This window comes from Neofelis nebulosa, chromosome 11 (assembly GCF_028018385.1).
Source record: "Neofelis nebulosa isolate mNeoNeb1 chromosome 11, mNeoNeb1.pri, whole genome shotgun sequence".
Classification (NCBI taxonomy): Eukaryota; Metazoa; Chordata; class Mammalia; order Carnivora; family Felidae; genus Neofelis; species Neofelis nebulosa.
In genome coordinates this window covers 26,753,642-26,772,710 of record NC_080792.1, presented here as the reverse complement: position 1 = coordinate 26,772,710, position 19,069 = coordinate 26,753,642, and the positions used below count along the sequence as shown (strand labels likewise).

The window sequence follows — 19,069 nt, the reverse complement described above, 5'->3', positions numbered from 1 at the left end:
ACGTTCTGGGTGCTGTTGTGCGCATACAGGGGTGGGTGGGTGTGTGTACGTGCGTGCGCGAGCGTGCACGTGTTAAGTCTGAAAACTACTGGCTTAGAGCAAATGACGTACAAACCTCAGACCAAAGCTGAACCCTCTGATACTTAAAACAGTTTATAAATAAAAGTTTAAATGGCCAGTTTACATGAACTACTGCCTAACCACCTGTCTGTGAAGTAAAAGGCTGGTCTAAGCATGGAAAATTTGCATTCACTGCCACAGATAGAACATCTCTAGTCAACAAAAAAGTTTCCATAGGTCATTCAAATCAAGGGAGAAAGCTCACGTCCCTGCTTCCATTGTAGCATTTATCAGGAGTTTATTCTGTGAACTTTGCAAATCAGATTCGCAGCCCCATATTTTGTAAAGAAGCATGACATTAAAACAGAGCATTTCCTTAATATTCACAAAAGTTTAACCATTATCTTTTTTTTTTTTAACATTTATTTATTTTTGAGAGAGAGAGAGACACAGTATGAGCAGACGAGGGGGCAGAGAAAGAGGGAGACAGAATCTGAAGCAGGCTACAGGCTCCGAGCTGTCAGCAGAGAGCCCAGCGCGGGGGCCCGAACTCACAAACCACGAGATTATGACCTGAGCCGAAGGAGGACGCTCAACTGACTAAGCCACCCAGGCGCCCCTAACCATTATCTCTTTATAGAATTTTTGGAAGAGCTGAAGCAGCATATGAAAATGCACTTTACCTTAGACACAGGCAAATTACAAGATCACAGATTTCCCATGTTACTTGCTCAGATGGCATCTTTTTTGAATCAAGGTAACGAACTTGATGGACTTCCAATGGCTCCCCCCAAGATTATTCTTCCTTACCAACTGAACACATTAAGCCTGAACCTATGCCCTCCCCCAAAATGGAAGGGAGTTAGGAGGAGGACACCAGATTTAAGGAAATGCAGGGTTTCAGACGCAAACTGGGCACATGTACTGAACAGATAGCAACTAAAGTCTACACTTACTTTCCACTGCTCTCATCCTCAGGCCAAAGTAATTCCAGATTTTGAAAAATTACAGGACTAAAAAAAAAAAAAAAAAAAAGAAAGAAAAAGAAAAATCACAGGACTACCTAGAAGAATTAGTGACCATTTCATATTACAATGAAATAAACTCACAAATTTTAATGGGATTAAAGTCATTCACTAGGATCTCTGTTTTCTTAAGAGCCCAAACTTAAAGAGATCTAAATTACCAGGCACCAGCCCTACTACTGTGGCTCAGTTACATCTAAGAGGAATGTACACCCTGTGTACTCTAGAATGTAAGTCACAGAATTAGCTTAATATTTCTGGCTATCTGGCCAAATCAAAGGCAGTGTCTAAATCCATCTAGCTTGGCAAAATTATATTCTCCCCACATGAAATTACAGAAACTGAAGCTGAGGGCTATCCTTGACATGACTAGCTAGAATCAGCACTGAAATATGCCCTAATTGAATACATCACAATTATAACAATCTGGAATAATGATCAAAATTGATCAGAGACAAGCCATAAGCCTCAAACTCATTTTTAAATGAGTAAGATTGAATTACTTGTGTACTACTGGAAAAAAAAAAAATGGCTAAGGCTATGTGTTACAAGGTCACCAATTAGCATTTAACGGAGTAGATTTAGAAAGTAACTCTTCCTGGGTAGGAAGGAGAATAATCTAAAAAAAAAAAATTATTAAAGCTAAATACTGGGTCAAAGTCACACATAAGAGGCAAGAAGCCCTCAACAGACAGGCTAGCCAACTGTCCATACTTGTTCAGTCCTCGAAATCTCTAGCACACTATCTTGAAGCCTGAGTGAAATGTTTTAGCTGACACCCCTGCAGACTGACAAGGAATGACCTACTCCAAAAAAAGGGGGTGGCATGGGGTGCTACAGCACTTAGATCACCTTTCTTTACTACTGGCCTAGCATGAAAGGCTTCTCAGTCACCAACAGTGGTGCTCTAAATAGCACAACAAATGAAAAACATCTTGCTCATAGTAGGTCCTGTGGATCTTTCGCAAGTCATTCTATATGGCACAATGTTCTACCCCTTTAAGAATATTTGCTAATCATCCCAAATGACAATCTAAAGCATATTATGTAGATTACTGCACTCTTTAAAAAGATTTTCCCAAACATGGCTTAAGCTAATTGATGAACATTCATTACTACGCTTTCAGGTCTGGTCCTGCACTGAATGGTCCCAGACATGCTAGTTAGGCTCTGAATATTTGTTTTGTGTCCTGTAGATTATCTCTATTATCCTCACCAGGCTGTTATCTGTTTTTTTTCTTTCCAGACACACTAGGCTAAAACAGTTCCCCATCCTCCTACCCACCACCCCCCCTCCACTCCTCTTAACCTCCCACATTACTCACAATCTACTTGTTTCTAATCTACTGTGGGTTTAGAAGCTAGATAACTTTGTTAGAAACACCTGAAATAAATGCCAACAGGTTCCGATTAAGGGTCTCGATGGCTCTCCTATCACTAGAACTTTAGCTTAAAAAGAACTGCTGAAAGCTACAACCAGAAGACATGGCGCCTGGGTGGCTCAGTTGGTTAAGGGCCCAACTCTTGATCTCACCTCACTAAGGTCATGATCTCCGGTTCATGAGTTCAAGTCCCATGTCGGGCTCTGCACTGATAGGGTGGAGCCTGCTTGGAAGTCTTTCTGCCCCTACCCAACTTGTGCTTCCGCTCTCACTCTCTCAAAATAAACTCAAGAAAAGAAAAGAAAAAAGAAAGCTACAAGAGAGCAACAGATCACCTGGGAGGACCCTATGTCTGAGGCAATGTTCTAGGTACTTCAACCACAATCATTTAATCCTCGTAATAACCTGAAGAGGCAGGTATCCTTACAATCATTTTCAGCCAGAAAAACAAGGCTCAGGAGTTAAGCAATTTGCCCAACATAGTAACTGAGAAACCAACTATTAGCCTGTCTCTCTGATGCCACAACCCATGGCCGTCCTACTACATGAGATTGTAGCCCAATCCTTATTCTCAATGTCGGTCATTGTCTTTGCACTTTATTTCCAATTCTTTCACTGGAATGTGTCTGATGCAGGTTTGCTTCCTTTCTCCAGCCACTTTCTATAACTAAAGGGCAATGGATAGTCAAACTAAGGCCAAAGGAAGTTTAGCTCTATAAGTGTTCACCTGTTCAGCAACAAATGTGTTTCTGAAACACTGGCCACATCCTCAGTTGTATAGATAGTGAAAAACTGATGACAAGCTCCTCCCCAAACTACAGACTGTTCCCAGTGACACTGAGTTAACACTTGTCTTCCCTGGTAATGTCCTCTACAGTAAAGTATGCAACGCAAGCATACTTTAGAAACTTGCTCAGTAACATATCGCAAGCTCCCTCAATTTGTACAATAAAGTGATTTCTTTACTCTGAGGACTGGAGGACAAGGCAGGAGATAGAAGGAGTTTCTACTTTTCTAATTCCATTAAGGAACAGGGGTATACTTGTTCCCTGTTAGATACTTTACTGCCGAGTCCAGGGCCTGACACACAGCAAAGCCTATTTTACTTGTTAAATAATTGCTACTTGTTCAATAAATACAAGTTATTTGTTGAATAAATGTATAACCTCTCCTGAATTGGTTTTGAAATCTTTGGATTTCTCACTTCTGACATACCCTTGGAATACTTAGTGGAAAACAGCTTTCATCTCACAAAAACTAAAAGCTTAACAACGGTTCCTCTCCTCCCATCAAAAGACAAGGGATCTAAAAGACATGCCCCTCTCCACCCTCTAAAAATGACTCTCGTCCCAAGAACATGAATGAGCCCCCATCTGCCGGACTGCGCCAAATACAGCTTTTATAAGCATTACAAAAACACCTGTATAAAAAAAGCTGTTCTAAAACAAGGCCTTTGGAGTCCTAAAGTACAAAACCAATAGAATAAGGAGAGCATTCAGGCATTTATAAGAGCCAAAACTGAAAATATCACCTAAATACAAAAACTTAATAAATGGGTCTTTGATCAGCAGGCTATGCAGCCACATATCTCCCCCCAACGTGAATATAACAATATGATTCTAATATTCACAATATGAAAATGAAAAGGGGACCTTTTGCCATCTTGAAGTAGAAATAACCTTTGCTCCTATTAAAGAGTGACTGCTGAAATATACAAAACCAACCCCAAATTCCTACTTAGTTAAGACACATACCAGGCCTGACAAGCCACAAACAACAGGAAATTACCCCTCATGGTTTCTTACAGGACTATTATTACACGAACCTTACAGATTGTGTAGATTTGATCACTTTCGGCTAGGCACAGGTAAGTTACAACCATGAAAAAGCAAACTCTTGGTGAACACCTACAATGTAAAAGCACTTTAGAAGACACAACTACAACGCATAAAAGCAAAGCTCTGAGAGCAATTTCTTACTAAACAAGCCCAGAAATGGATATTTCCAATCACATTGATTAAAACTTGCCAATGAACTACTTTAAACTCAATTTTAACATTAAGAGCACTAAGTGAGCACTTAGACTCAACATATTCTTATTTATTACCACGACTAATTTTATGGCAAAAATTAAAGAACTTTGAAAACAAAAATCAGTGTTACTTTTCGAATTTAATATAAATGTTTGCCAAATAAACTTCTGGTTGAGAAAATTCCTCCAATATCCTGTATGGTTTTTTTAAAGCAAATGAGAAAAATCCTCAAACGAGTATACATTTATGAAATCTATTTTACATTATGTCTCCCATCTCTGTTATATCTGCTTCACATATTTATGTATTTACATTAAAACTCTTCAAACTTCATTTAACTACTTAACTTACACTTCTACCTAAAGAAAACATTTTAAAGGGGGTCAAAACTAGAAAAGCAAATGTATTTTCAGAGTAATAGCAAATTAATTATCTTATGAGGCTCAAGGAAAAACATCCTTACGATCAGTGATACAGGTTCAATTCATATAAAACCAGGAAAAAAATGAGAAGGAACAAAGATTACAGAATTATGAAGAATTCTATAAATTAATTCAAATTTCAAGGAGCACTTTTGAAAGATGTAATTACTCCCAAGTTAAGTTTGTGTGACCACCTATTTATCCATTAACAGTTACTTTACATGTGTTACTTCAGAAGTTTAAAACAACAAAATTTAGGACACTCCAAACTGTAACAAACAAGACACGATTTTGATGGAAAAATGCTTCCAAACTCGTTTCACCTGGAGATGCCTTTCTAATTAAAGGTTTAATTGACAAGAAACCGGTAGTATTTAACTTTCAAGGGGTCAAGAGGAAGGAACAACAAAACCAACCTAGGTATTGTTTTCCTTTTGTTTGGGATCAAAAGGAAACCATAACCACAAAAAGGTTAAGTAAAAGCCCAAAGTACCCAACCCAAGGACAGTATCCCCCAAGAGAAAACAAAACAGAGTTGCAATTTGTAAACCAAGTTTGAAATACGCGAATCAATTAGCGTGCTTTCCTAAAGGCGTGTGATAAAAACTAATGGGCTCCGCTCGCAGAGCAACTTTCACAAGTGAATGCAGAAGGATCTCGGCAGAGTATCAGCCGTGTGCGTGCTTGTGAGAGTACACACAAGCAATTCAGAACCCCGGGACTATAATGGTTAACAAAGGTTACGGGGCGAGGGCGGGGGGAGGAAAGTGGAAGCGAAGTATCGCACGCTCCTAACACGGCTTGCCAACAACTCCCGAAACGAGAGCTCCGTCCCTCCGGCTTTGAAAATCAGAACCACAAACTACCAAGCGCGTTCGCGGCGGAGGGGACGGGCCCCGGACGGCCCCAGCTCCCGGAGGAGCAGCTCGGGCGCCGACCCCTTCCCCTCCGGGCCGTCCGGCCCCGCCACACCCGGGCCCCCAGCCCCCGCGGCCATGTGACGCGGCGAGCCTCGCCGACCCGAGCCCGACACAAACACACCCCTAGCCCCGAGGGCCCGCCGGGCGCCGCCGCTTTACCTGCGCGCCGAGGCTCCGGGTCCCGCCCCGTCAGAGCCGGGGGTCCGGGACCTTTTGTTCCTTCCTCTTCCGAATGGGATGAGGGGCTGGCGGGGAGAGGGGAAGGGGCGATTGGAGGCGGAACTGAAAACACTCTCGCGGCCACCCGGCCCGCCCCGCCCCCCAGCCACTGCCCGGCCCGCGGCCCGGCGCGCGGGGAGGGGGCGCGGGCTCGGCCACCGCCCGCCGGAGGGAGGGGGTGGGGACGCGCGTCCCGCCGCCGCCGCCGCCGCCCCTCCTCCCCTCAGGCGCGCGCCCGTCCGCATCCCCCACCCCTCGGGCCGCCCGGACGGCCGGGCCCTCCCCCGCCGCTCCCGCCGGCCCACCTCCGCTTCCGCCCTGCGCCCTCCGCCGCCGGCCGCAGCGGCGCGGCGCACCCACCTCCGGGCGGCTCGCTCGACGCTCGCTGGCTGCTGGCTGGGAGCTGCTCCGCCGCCGCCGCGGCCGCGCGGTAGACCCGCCTCCCACCCCGGGCCGCGAGCCCCGCCGATTCGCCGGCGCAGCCCCGGGGCTGGCACCCTGCCGCCCGCTGATTGGCGCCCCCGGCCGCCCGTTAGGGCGCGAGGCACGCCGGCCGAGCGCAGCGCTCGGCGTGCACGGAAGACGGGGTGAGCGGAGGAGGGAAGGAAGGAGGCCGAGCACCCGGGAAGGGTCGGGGCGCGAGCGGGGTTCGGAGAGTCGCGGGCCACTACCTCCCCACCTTCTTTCCCTTTGGCCGCCCCGCCCTCCCGGCCGGACCGGCGGCGCGCGCAGCCAATCAGCGCGCGCGGTGCTCGGGGTGTGAGCCGCGCGTCGGGGGCCTCGAATCGGAAGGGAGACGTCGCTCGCTGATTGGTCCCGCCTCCCCCGTAGAGCGTGAGGCGAGGCGCGGCCGGGCGGGAGGGCTGCCGGGCGGCCGAGGATGAGGCGGAGTGGGACGCCCGCGGTTTCGGTTGACTCCGTCTGGGGCGCGCTCCCACGAGGCTCTGGGAAGAGAAGGGGAGGGGAGAGATGAGCAGGGGAAGGGAAGGCACGGAACCCGCCGAGCTGCCGACCACCCCTCACTCATCGCCTGGGCCCGGGGCCCCTCCCCGGTCTCCTGCCAGCGCCATTGGGTGGGGCCTGTGGGGGCCGCCGCCTAGTCCACCTTCCGTACTCAAGCCGGGAGTGGACACGTGCTCATCTTTTGAGGGGGCCCGGGGTCCGCCTCGGGGACAGGACGAGATGGGGCAGAAAACGGGTCCGCAGAAGCCCGAGGACCCGACCCACCCTGGGCCCGCCCAGAGGCGAACGAGTGGGCGGGGCCCTCGTGGTGGTAAACGGGGCGGGGTCCGAGATGTAAATAAGCCCAAGGAGGGGATTTTTACGGGTTTTAGGAGCCAGGGTAAGGGATGCCAGGTATTTAGGTAGAACCGGAATCTTGGTTCTGTCTTCGTTAAAAATGGTGCTAGTCATGCATGCTCTGAAAGATCCTTGCGAAGTCTAAAAGATAAGCGCTTAGCACGATGCTCCCTAATTGCTGGGTTATCTTCCCTTCCTCTTCAATTCTCCACTGATGAGGCGATGTTCTTAGGCTCCAACTTCGCACATATGCGATACAAGGCCCTAAGCTGCTGGCTGTCCAAGGCTGGTGGGTGGGTGTCTGCACTTCAGTAATCTTGTCGCTTGTACCCTACGGACACCCAAGCCTATGCTGAAACATTGAACCCAGCTAATCACATCAAGTATTTATTAAGCACCTACTACGTTTGGCGGGGAGCACCACAGAGCCAAAGACGAAGAGGAACAGGTCTTACACGGGTAGTTGGTGCCAGAGCAAGACCGGAACTCAGTTTTCTTGGCTCCATGGCCCGCATTCATCCCCCTCCATCCTTACTTTGTGGCTTCAACGGGGAGCTCAAGACAAACGAGGAAAGAGACACTTGGTAGTACACATCTGTTTTCTAACAGGTCAGGTGACCATTTCCAACAGCAAGAGTTTTGAAGCATACTCTTTCTTTTCAGAAATGAAAGCTTTCCTGAAGAGCGTGCCTTCAAATGGACTTGGAGAGATAGTTGGCCATTCTCTGTGTCCTGCAGGTTTTCCAGACCATCAAGATGTTCATTTCTACCACCTCCTCCAATATGGAAGCCCTGGAGTTAAGCAAATTGTAGTTTTGAATGCTGCTGTGTTCCCAATCTGTGAGCTTTGACAAGTGGAATTCACCTGCAATGATGGCTCTTTAAAAATAGTTACGTCATGGGGCGCCTGGGTGGCTCGGTCAGTTAAGCGTCCGACTTCGGGTCAGGTCATGATCTCGTGGTCTGTGAGTTCGAGCCCTTATCCGGCTCTGTGCTGACAGCTCAGAGCCTGGAGCCTGCTTCAGATTCTGTGTCTCCCTCTCTCTCTGCCCCTCCCCTGTTCATGCTCTCTCTCCGTCTCAAAAATAAACGTTAAAAAAAATTTTTTTTAAATAAAAATAGTTACGTGGTGATTCAATAAAATAAATATGACCATGAAGAGCATAGGGCTTTGAAGTGGAAGGAAAGTCAATAGTCGTTATCATTTCTTCCTTTCTGTTTGTGCTAAGATGACCGTACTCGGCAGAAATTCTTCACAAGTTTACCTCCAGGGTGGATTCTACCATTGTCAGTTTAGGGACAGCTATATTCACCCCTTTTAAAAATTAGCTTGTGAAGCAGACCCGGGAAGCCAATTGGTGGAGCTGTTCCACCTCCTAAGATTTCTATTTCCGCTTCCCAGAGACATCAGGGAGGATAGTCTAGGGCAAAGGCTGTTCCATTTAGAAGTAGGAAGGCTGTGTTTGATTTTTGGTTCTTCTTCCTGCTGACACAAGCCAACAGTTTTAACATGAAATAACTTATAAAAAGCTACCCTGGGTCACACAAATATTTTCTCCTTTGTGACCCGGATGTGCACTTGGGTGTCCACGTGGGTGAGTAGGAGTAGAAACAAAAGCAAGGGTGGCTGGGATTCCAGAAGAATCTGCTCCCAATATGGGAGTCAGGTGCTTTGGGGTACATTAAGTAAATGGGTAATATGCTTGAGGTCTACATTAGACCATCTCTCCGAAGTGTCAGAATTTGGGTTCCTAACTCTTTCCTGTAGGGAGCTTTTCAGGACCTCTGGGATTGAGGAAAGGGGAGGAGGGGAAACCTGACTACAATGATGTCCCCAAAGGGCTTAGAAGTGGGAGCATGCCTACTGTCCCCTCTGCTAGAAATGCATCTAAACTAAAGTGGGTCAAGACAGAAACTAAAGGCAGATGGAGCAGAGATTGTCGTGGCAACAACCAGCTTGGAAATCCACTGGGGTACCTCAAGACAGACCTAACAGTAGGTCCCTATTGTATAAATTGTATTGAGTCTTATTTTTATGTGGATAGACGTTGCAAAATCAATTCAGGGGCATCTAGGTGGCTCAGGCGGTTAAGCGTCTAACTCTTGGTTTGAGCTCCCGTCATGATCTCACGGTCCATGGGTTCAAGCCCCACATTGGGCTCTGTGCTGACGGCACGGAGCCTGCGTGGGGTTCTCTTTCCCTCTCTCTCTCTCTCTGGCCCTCCCCTGCTCTCTCGCTCTCTCAAAATAAATAAATTAAAAAAAAAATCAATTCAGAAGCAATTTAAAAGTAGTTAAATGTATTGGAAAGACACAGAGGACAAATAGTAATGGTGATTGCTTTTGGAAAGAGATGTGTGGAGTCACAAGTTGGAAAACTTAAATTCCATCATTAATTCTTAGGCAGTTTGAGTTTTTTAAAAATCTGTGCTTTTGCTGATATTTCAAAAGATATAACTCCTATTCCATCTCCTCTGATAAATCTATAAAACCCTTCCTGGTTACTCCAGCCCAAAGGATATCACTCACCTCTGAATTTTCTCTCGTAGTCAAAATGATTTACATACCATGACTTCACTTTGATTAATGCCTTGATCAGTTAGTTTAGTCTTGAGCAGTTTTTTAACTTTTCATGTGTATGTTTTGTCTCGCCCGTGTAGATTGTAAATTCCTGAAGGACAAGGACAGCATCTTGTTCTCAGTTGTCTTCCCACACTCGGAGATAAAAAAAAAAAAAAAAAAAATTACTAAGTAATTGAAAAAAGGTGAAATAGAGCATTTGTGTAGCAGGAATATGCTCTATGTGTGTCAAAGGTCTGCAGGCATTCTGCACAGCTTTGCCCAATCTACTGAGTTGCCCTTGACACAACTCTTAAGTATCCTATCAGCATCCAGTCTGTATACTCGCTCTTCCTGGTGGAACGCAATTACAGCAAGCTTACTACCTCTTAAAGAAAGATCCAGTCATTTACAACTAAAAGGACACCGATTAAATGAGATAACCTAAGTAGAAATTGTAAAGAACAAAGGTACGGTGTTACTTTTGTTGCAAATGACGATGAAGAAATCTGACACCAGCTGGATTTTTATCTCAATATGATGAAATAGCACTTTTTTAAATGAGTTTTTAAACGAATTTTTAAACGAATCCATGTTGAAGATGTGTACCTGCCTCTGTGTACACACAGTCTTTATTCACATGCTAGTTTTTATCAAAAATAATAAAAATTTAACATCTGATGGAAATGCTGGAGAATAAAGTATGTATAAGAAAAAAGAATTAAATTTGGCATTTATCTGGTGTCTGTTATGTGCCTATCATAAAAGCATGGTGGAAAATTCTCATTTTATGGCCAACATTTCTCAAGAAAAGAAGACATTTGTTTAGGGTTTTTTAGATTTGAAGGGAGAAAGTATTTGAGAAGTTGGCACTGGTTGAGAAAAACATTCAGTGAAAATTAAAAACGTATGTCTCATCGTTCTCCAGGCATCTGATAATTAATATATTTCTTATCTATACATTTAAAAGTGTAAATAATCATTGGATCAATTGATCATTGGATAGCTAATCTAATGACTGCTCAAATATTACTTGGTAAATTATAAAACCGTTTTGATGCAACGAGCATGCCCATAAAGGCATTTAAATATTATTTAAGATCTATACGTTTGGGAAAAACTAGACAAAGGCCCATGTCTAAATGCCAAAAGAACAATGTACAAATTATTTAAAGTTCTATTGTAAAGAGGGGTAACTTGGTAGTCATATGTCAACAATAGGGCTTTATGCCTTGATTATAATTGTCTGTGTTGACGATATTGACTGAGCCAGGCTGCTGCTAGGCAGGTTTAATGTATGAAGGTATAACGCTCTTGGAAAATTTCAAGCATGTTAGCATAATTGCTCTGATGAAGAGCTTATTTAACATAACTGACTAGGGTAGACAATAGATGCATAATCAGTGTCCTAATGATTGAATTAATGAGCCCCAGTTGTTTGTCCTTACTGTAAACAGTCCTCAGCTATGAAAAAGACATTTTGCTGAAGAAGTCTGACGATTGGGTTAGCTGATGAGTGGCCAGAACATCATTAATGGTGGGAAAGGGCCAACTACTATTGGGTCCTAAAGACGTCAATGGTGGATTTCAAGGAGTAAATTATATCGCTACATAGAAGCTTCATATCAGTTCCTGCTTGCCTTAAAGTATGCATACAGTCATGGAGCCTGATCAATGCTCTTATTTTCAGATAAAGAAACCCAGGCCCGAGCTTCTTCAAAGTCCGATGGCCACTTAGCTCCAGAAATTACACACAGTATCTACCTTTCCTGCTCTGACACTGCCCACTAATTCATATCCCTGTTCCTGGTCTCTACCCTCACCCATGCCTTTGCTGCCTCTCTTCAATTCTCCTGTTCCCATTACCTTCTATGCACATGCCCTGACCAACTATTTCACAGTGAAAATAGGGACACATTTCCTGTCCACACCTAAACCCCTAGCATTAGACTATATGTCTGTCTCCGGATCTATCCTTCCAGCCATGTCCTGTGAAAAACCTGCTCCTCCTAGAAAAGGCTTTTCCTTCTGTTCCCTTGGCCACCTAGTCTAGGTTAGCATATACCACCCACCCAAAACACGCATAGCAGCCACACTATCCTATCACCTTTTTAAATTTCTCTTCCAAACTCTATTTAGAAGGACATCCACTTATTTCTGTACTGATTTATCATTTGTCACTCCTTCCCACTAAATGTGAGCTCTATGAGAACAGGAAGCGTGTCTGCTTTGTTTACCACAGTATCCCTACTTGAGCATGTCTCTCTTGTCCACCACATTATCCCTAATTTAACCATACACGGAGGCACTCAATAGATATTTTTGAATAGTTGGATGAGTTTCACTCAAACTCAACATCAACTGAAAGTTGATCAACTCCTTTTGTTTTCCTCTCTGAGTGTGCCTTAGCCCGGTTCCCTGGAACATAGAGCCTGGTGCAAGGATGCCGGTGCTTTATTTAGGAGGTATTATCCCAGAGCAGTGACCACAAGAGAAAAAGCAAGGAAGAATGGGGAGTAATGCAGAAAGATGCATCACTGTGCTAAACACTGCTTCATGCTAAGCCTTGAAAAGATACAGCCAGTCTCTTGACAGGTGCAGCCACTGGGCCATACAGGACATCTTCCGATGGACAACAAGGAAAAGTCATGCCTTAGAGCAATCTGAGGAAGGGAAGACATTTATCTGCATGTCGCCTGTCTCCTATTGGTCAAAGCTGGTCCCAAAGGGAGCTCACTTTCCCATACTTCCCACCGTATGATCTATATTCTCTGATAGCGACTCCGAAAGCCAGGTGACCTGCCCTGGAGTCCAGGAGTGGTGTGAGAAGACTATGGATATGTGGCTGGTTGGCCTTAGTCAAATCAGAAGGGACTTAACTAAGTCAATTGTGGTGGCAGCTGAGACACAGCAAGAGGCTCAGACAATCTAAGACATGTAAACAGAGCCTGATATAGAGCAAAGGGACTACCACAGTAACAGTAGGGTCGAGTCTGTTTTATTCACTGCTAATTAAATTTTGGTTGAATGAATGGATGCATATATAAATGGCATCACCATCTACTGACTCATTTACGCTGGAACTTTGGCGTCGTCACGATCGTCCTTTTTGCTGAATTCCCACATATCAAAGCGAGGGCAGAATTCCTCCTGGCTCTACTTCCTCAACATATCTCGGACCGATGCCTCCTCTCCACGCTCACCGCCTTGATTCAGGCTACGTCATCTTTCATGGGAATTATTGCTCTGGCTCCTTAACTAGAGTCCTCCTGTCTCCACCCTTGCTCCTTTCCAACTCATTCTCCCTCCTCGCTGCCAACATTTACTTCCCTTAGAGCATGTTTTACAAATGCAAAGCTGATAATGTCACTATCTTGACTATATTGATAGTTCCCCCCCCTCCCCCTTTTTTTTCTTTTCAGGATAGAGTCAAGACTCTCTAGCATAGCCTGTAAGATCCTTCATGATCTGTGCCAAGCTAGTCTCTTTATCTTTACACCTCCCCACTCCCTACCTTGCTCCTTAGACCTCAGCCAGACTGAATTCCCAGCAGGACACTGGGCCGTCTCATTCCTCAGTGCCTATGCTGTGCTCTTGGTTCTGCCTGGAATATGTTTGTGCCTGATGAACCCCTCCTCATACTTCAAAACGATTTCCATGAAATCCCATTCAGCCGTGGATGCCTCCACCCACCCATCCTCACCCCCCCCCCCCCCCCACCCATCTGGTATTCATGGTTAACAGTCAGGTTTTTCAGTTGCAAGTCATAGAAGAAACTGCCATTACTGACTTAGGAGAAAGAGCGCTTGTGACAGGTTATGGGGTGGCTGACACAATAGCTAAGAAGCCTGCAGAAACAGGCCAGACGATAAGCGAGAACAAGGAAGTCTGGGCAGCAGCTAGAGTCACAGCCAAGATTACAGCACAACGTGTTGGGGAGGTGGCCGTCACTGCCACTACCATTCAACACAGGATACCTCAGCTTACACTTCCAGGTCAATGGCGCTGGACTCTGGACCCCCTGCCACTGGCATTACCAGTGCTGTTGCCCCTGGAAACCAGATGTCACTGCAGTGCCTGTTACTGTCATCAGAATGGATTCTGCACCCACCCTGCTCTGCATCACCAGAGCTCCCTCTTCGAAGCCTGGGGCAGATCCATCAGGTTTACTAAGCTTAGCGTAAGTTTCTTGCTCTTGTTGCCGGCAGAGCTGGGCCAACAAAGAGCTGACTTTTTTTTTTTTTTTTTTTTTACTTCTATATTGTAATTGGGATCGGCTTCCTTCCAGTAATTATGAGATGACCCCAAACAAAGAAAAGTGGGTCAGATGCTAGAGAGCCCCCAGATGGCTGATGTTCACCATGTTCTCAAATTTGCTCAACAAATAAATTGTGCGTCTGCCCGTGCCAGGTTCTCTTTAAGGCACTCAGGATGCAAAAATGGATAAGGTGACTGCTTCATGCTCACGGAGGACATTGATGGCCCAAAAGACAAAAAACATGCTTTGGCAAAGATGTAGAGAAATCGATGGGAGGAACGTAAAATGGCACAGTCACTGTGGAGAACAGGCCGGTAGCTCTTCCAAAGATTAAACAGAGTAAACGCACGACCCAGCAATTCCACTCCTAGATACACAACATGTGAGAGAAATGGCAACATTTGTCCGCTCCAACATTTGTACACAAGTGTTCACAGTGACATTATTCATAAGAGCCAAAGAGTGGAAACAACTCAAACACTCATCAGCTGATAAATGGACAAATGGTGGCACGTCCATACAATGGGGTGTTATTCAGCCATGAAAAGGAATGAAGTTCTGGGGTGCCTGGCTGGCTCAGTAGCTAGAGCATGGGACTCTTGACCTTGGGGTTGTGAGTTTGAGCCTTATGTTGGGTATAGAGATTTCTCACAAAATAAAAGCTTTATTTAAAAAAAGGGAATGAAGTGGTGAGACAGGTTGCCACCTAGATGAATCTTGAAAAGACTGTGCAAAGTGAAAGGAGGCACAAAAGGCCACATACTGTAAGATTCCATTTATGTTAGGGGCGCCTGGGTGGCTCAGTCAGTTAAGCATCCAACTTCGACTCAGGTCATGATCTCACGGTCCATGAGTTCGAGCCCCGCGTCAGGCTCTGTGCTGACAGCTCAGAGCCTGGAGCCTGTTTCAGATTCTGTGTCTCCCTCTCTCTCTGACCCTCTCCCGTTCATGCTGTCTCTCTCTGTCTCAAAAATAAATAAACGTTAAAAAAATTTTTGGAAAAAAAAAAAGATTCCATTTATGTCAAACATCCCAAACAGGAAAATGTATAAAAAGTAGATCAGGGGTTAGTTAGCTAGGTCTGGAGATCGGGTCGGGGAGGGGGCGGGTGGCGAATGGGGAGTAACTGCTAATGGGTTTCTTTCCAAGGTAGTAAACACGTTCTAAAATTAGATTGTGCTGACGATTGTACAAATCTGTAAGTATACTAAAAACTATGGAATTGCATACTAAAACAGATACATTGCTCGGTATGTGAATTATGTCTCAATAAAGCTGTCTTTGAATAGCAAGTAAGACCAAAACGTCTCCCTTTTCCTGAAGGGGCTGATGCGCTCCTCAGAGAGCAAACAATCAACAGAGAAACATTACGACTTCAATTCATGGCAAGCCTCTTCCTCACCCCTTACCTCTTCTTTCTCCATTCCTCAAGAGGGAATAGGTCCCTTCCTTCCTGTTACACTTACGCTTTTGTATTGTCTTTCTCTGAAAAGTGAGATGCTTGAGGGAGTCTGTGTCTTTGAACTTTGGGTCCCCAGGGTTAAAATGCAATGCTTGGCATACGGTGGGCTTCCAATAGTTGTTCACTGAATGGTGAATAAGGGACAGAGCCGGGACGAGAATGTGGGTGTCCTGAGTCCCAGCACTCCTTACAACGAGGCCAATCGCATCAGTCGGCGATCAGTTGGAAGCCTCCCCAGATGTAACAGCGAGCCAGGAAGGTGTCCACCCTGAAACAGTCCCATTTTCTACAAGCTGTCAGATTCTAGGTACGGGTTTATACTGTACATCATAAACGTAATTTTGCGGTGTCCTTCCTAATTACGCGGTGTCCTCTGAAGAGTCTTTCCACTTTCTTCGCGAACAGCCCTCCCCACCGATTTCAGCATCAGCTTTGCGGGCATCTTTAGCACCTTGTAATTGTGACTTCTAACCAACTGCCCGGTCAACAGTGAGTGGGGCGGCCTGGCCTGTGGGCCCAGGGTCTCCAAGGCCTAAGTTTTAGAGATTTGGGTTTTTTTTTTTTTTTTTGCTTACCAAGAAGCATCGAGTAGAACTACTCCAAACAAAGATTATTTAGAAAAATAATTTTTTACGGTCTGCTGAGGTATAACTTTGCCACAAATGTTCTCTACTACTTTTTAAAAACAGCTTTATTGAGCTATAATTCACACGCCATACAATTCACCCATTTAGGCTGCACAATCCAATGGTTTTTAGTATATTCACAGAGCTCTGTAACTATCATCACAATCTAACTTTAGAACACTCTCAGCATCCCAGAAATAAACCCTCTACCATTACCATTCAGTCCCCACTCTCCCTCTTACCCCAGCTCTAGGCAACCACTGATGTCCTTTTTTCGCCTTTATAAATCTGCCTATTCCGGACGGCTCGTGTGAAGGGACTCATATCGTATGTGACCTTACGTGACTGTCTTCTTTTGCTTTGGTTGTTATCAAGGCTCATCCATGTGGAAGTGTGTCTCAGGACTTCATCCCTGTTCATGGCCAACTAATATTCCAGTGTGTGCGCATTCCACACTGTGAATACATTCATCAGTCATGGCCATTTGAGTTATCCCCACTTTTTGGTTCTTAGGACTAATGCTGCCATGAACATTCATGTGTCTCTACTACTTTCTAGATCATAATTACTGTACTCTAAACCCTCCTCCCCTATTCTGATGCTTTGCCTCTAAATACACTGCCTATCGGTTTATGAGATTCTCCCAGGCTTTTTACAAAGTATCATTAATGTATATTGAAGGGCTGGCAACCCATAACGTGGCCGCTGTTGGAGTTGGCTGCCAACGTATAAAATATTTTAATGAAATGATGAAGTGATCATCTCTCCAGTGACATTTTCTGACTTCCTTTCGAGGATGCCAGGAAGCCAGGTTTTCCACTCATTCAACAGAGTTGTGTGTTCCTGGAGAGTCTGCTGCATACTGGGGAGTGTGCAGTGTGTGGGGAGAGAGGTCCTCGCCCCGCAAAATCTTCTATTCTGTTAGAGGACAGAGCTTTGGGGGAGGCAGCTCACCTGGTCCTGGTGATCAGGGGAGGCTTCCCCAAAGAAGAAGAAGCAACCAGAACTAAGATGATACAGCTAGGAGTTAGCCAGGTGAAGAAGGCAGAAAGCAAAAGAAAACACGAGCGTAAAGGGCCAGAGGTGAGAGGAGCATGTGTGGATGGGAGAGAGGAAAGAGAAAGGAGAAGGGAGGGCATGCGGAGGGGTGGAAAGAGATTAAACTGAACAAGAGAGTGAAGCCATACCATTCAGGGCTTTGAATGCCAATATAGAAAAGACCCATAGCCTGAAGCGAAAGGGTTCAAAATTCGGCAAAATTAAGCACTCACTGAGGGTTGGCCCTCTAAAAAAATTAAATTAAATTAAACTAAACTAAAAAAAACCACAAGAGTTTATTGAAAAAGGTACAATATGAAAAAGAACTCACGGATTGCTCAAATTTGTAATCTCATTAGAAGCAAAGAGGTTTCTCTTTCAATCAAAAATTTCAGGTTTCATGTCAATGTGTAAGAATAGGGATGTTTAAAATTATTGTTTTATTCTTTAAGAAATGTGTTTAGGGGCGCCTGGGTGGCTCAGTCGGTTAAGCGTCCGACTTCAGCTCAGGTCACGATCTCATAGTCCTTGAGTTCGAGCCCCGCGTCGGGCTCTGGGCTGATGGCTCGGAGCCTGGAGCCTGTTTCCGATTCTGTGTCTCCCTCTCTCTGCTCCTCCCCCGTTCATGCTCTGTCTCTCTCTGTCTCAAAAATAAATAAACGTTAAAGAAAAAAATTAAAAAAAAAAAAAAGAAATGTGTTTAGACCCTCTTATGTGCAAGAGATTATTACTCTGGTCTCTGAGGCTGTAAAATGGTTCATAATGCTGGTTTCTTAACTTCCAGGCAAGAAGTGGTCAATCAAGTGAGACATGAAAAAGAAAAAGACCCACAAAGAGATTTTGTATATTGGATACATTTAAGAAACTATTTATTTAGAGGAACAAGCATTACACAATAATTCAAAGGGCACCAGCACTAATCTCTCTCCTTAGCACAAATATAATTCAATTAAGTTTTATTTATTTTGAGAGAGAGAGGGTGTGTGTATGTGTGAGCATGAGCATTGGGTGGGTGGGGGGGGGGTGGAGAGAGAGAGAGAGAGAGAATCCCAACTGTCAGCATGGAGCCCAATGCAGGGTTCGAACTCATGAACCCTGAGCTCATGACCTGAGCCAAAACCAAGAGTTGGACACTTAACTGACTGAGCCACCCAGGCGCCCTGTTCATATAGAACCTTTTAATTTTTTTTAACGTTTATTTATTTTTGAGAGACAGAGTGTGAGTGGAGAAGGGGCAGAGAGAGAGAGAGAGAAAGAGAGAGGGGCAGAATCTGAGGCAGGCTCCAGGCTCTGAGCTGTCAGCACAGAGCCGAACATGGGGCTCAAACTCACAAGCCGTGAGATCATAACCTGAGCTGCAGTCAGACGCCTAACTGACTGAGCCACCCAGGCGCCCCTAGAATCTTTTTTTTTTTCTTAAGTTTATTTATTTTGAGAGAGACACAGAGAGAGAGGGAGAGAGAGAGAAACAGAGACAGAGACAGAGAGACAGAATCCCAAGCAGGCTCCACACTGTCAGTGCAGATCCCCACTTGGGGCTCGAACTCACGAACTGTGAGACCATGACCTGAGCAGAAATCAAGAGGCTCCGTTCACATGATTTTTTTAAAAAAAGAATTCTATACCAAAAGACCTTCAACTAAGAGTTATTTAGAAATTTTTGCTTTGGAGATTTTTGTATCCTCTGGTTCAATTCGGGGTGGAACACCAAGAGTACAATAAGTAAGAATTTATTAAACGTTCTACTCCGTGGGCCATGGAGAACA

The 19,069-nt window shown here is 45.0% G+C and overlaps 1 protein-coding gene across 6 annotated transcripts in view; it reads right to left on the bottom strand.

The window, feature by feature from the left end:
- The window catches only part of SMAD2 (SMAD family member 2), an 84,812-nt gene extending 78,254 nt beyond the window's left edge, over window positions 1-6,558 (bottom strand). For 2 of the 6 annotated variants that reach the window (XM_058692179.1, XM_058692184.1), the window contains exons 1-2: window positions 6,422-6,551; window positions 6,002-6,087 (exon numbers count right to left, since the gene is read on the bottom strand). The gene's annotated coding sequence lies outside the window, so the exon portion shown is untranslated. Of the gene's footprint in view, window positions 1-6,001; window positions 6,226-6,366 lie in introns of those variants that run through there. The other 4 variants (XM_058692181.1, XM_058692182.1, XM_058692183.1 and 1 more) reach the window with 4 other exon arrangements.
- Window positions 6,559-19,069: the final 12,511 nt, after the last annotated feature.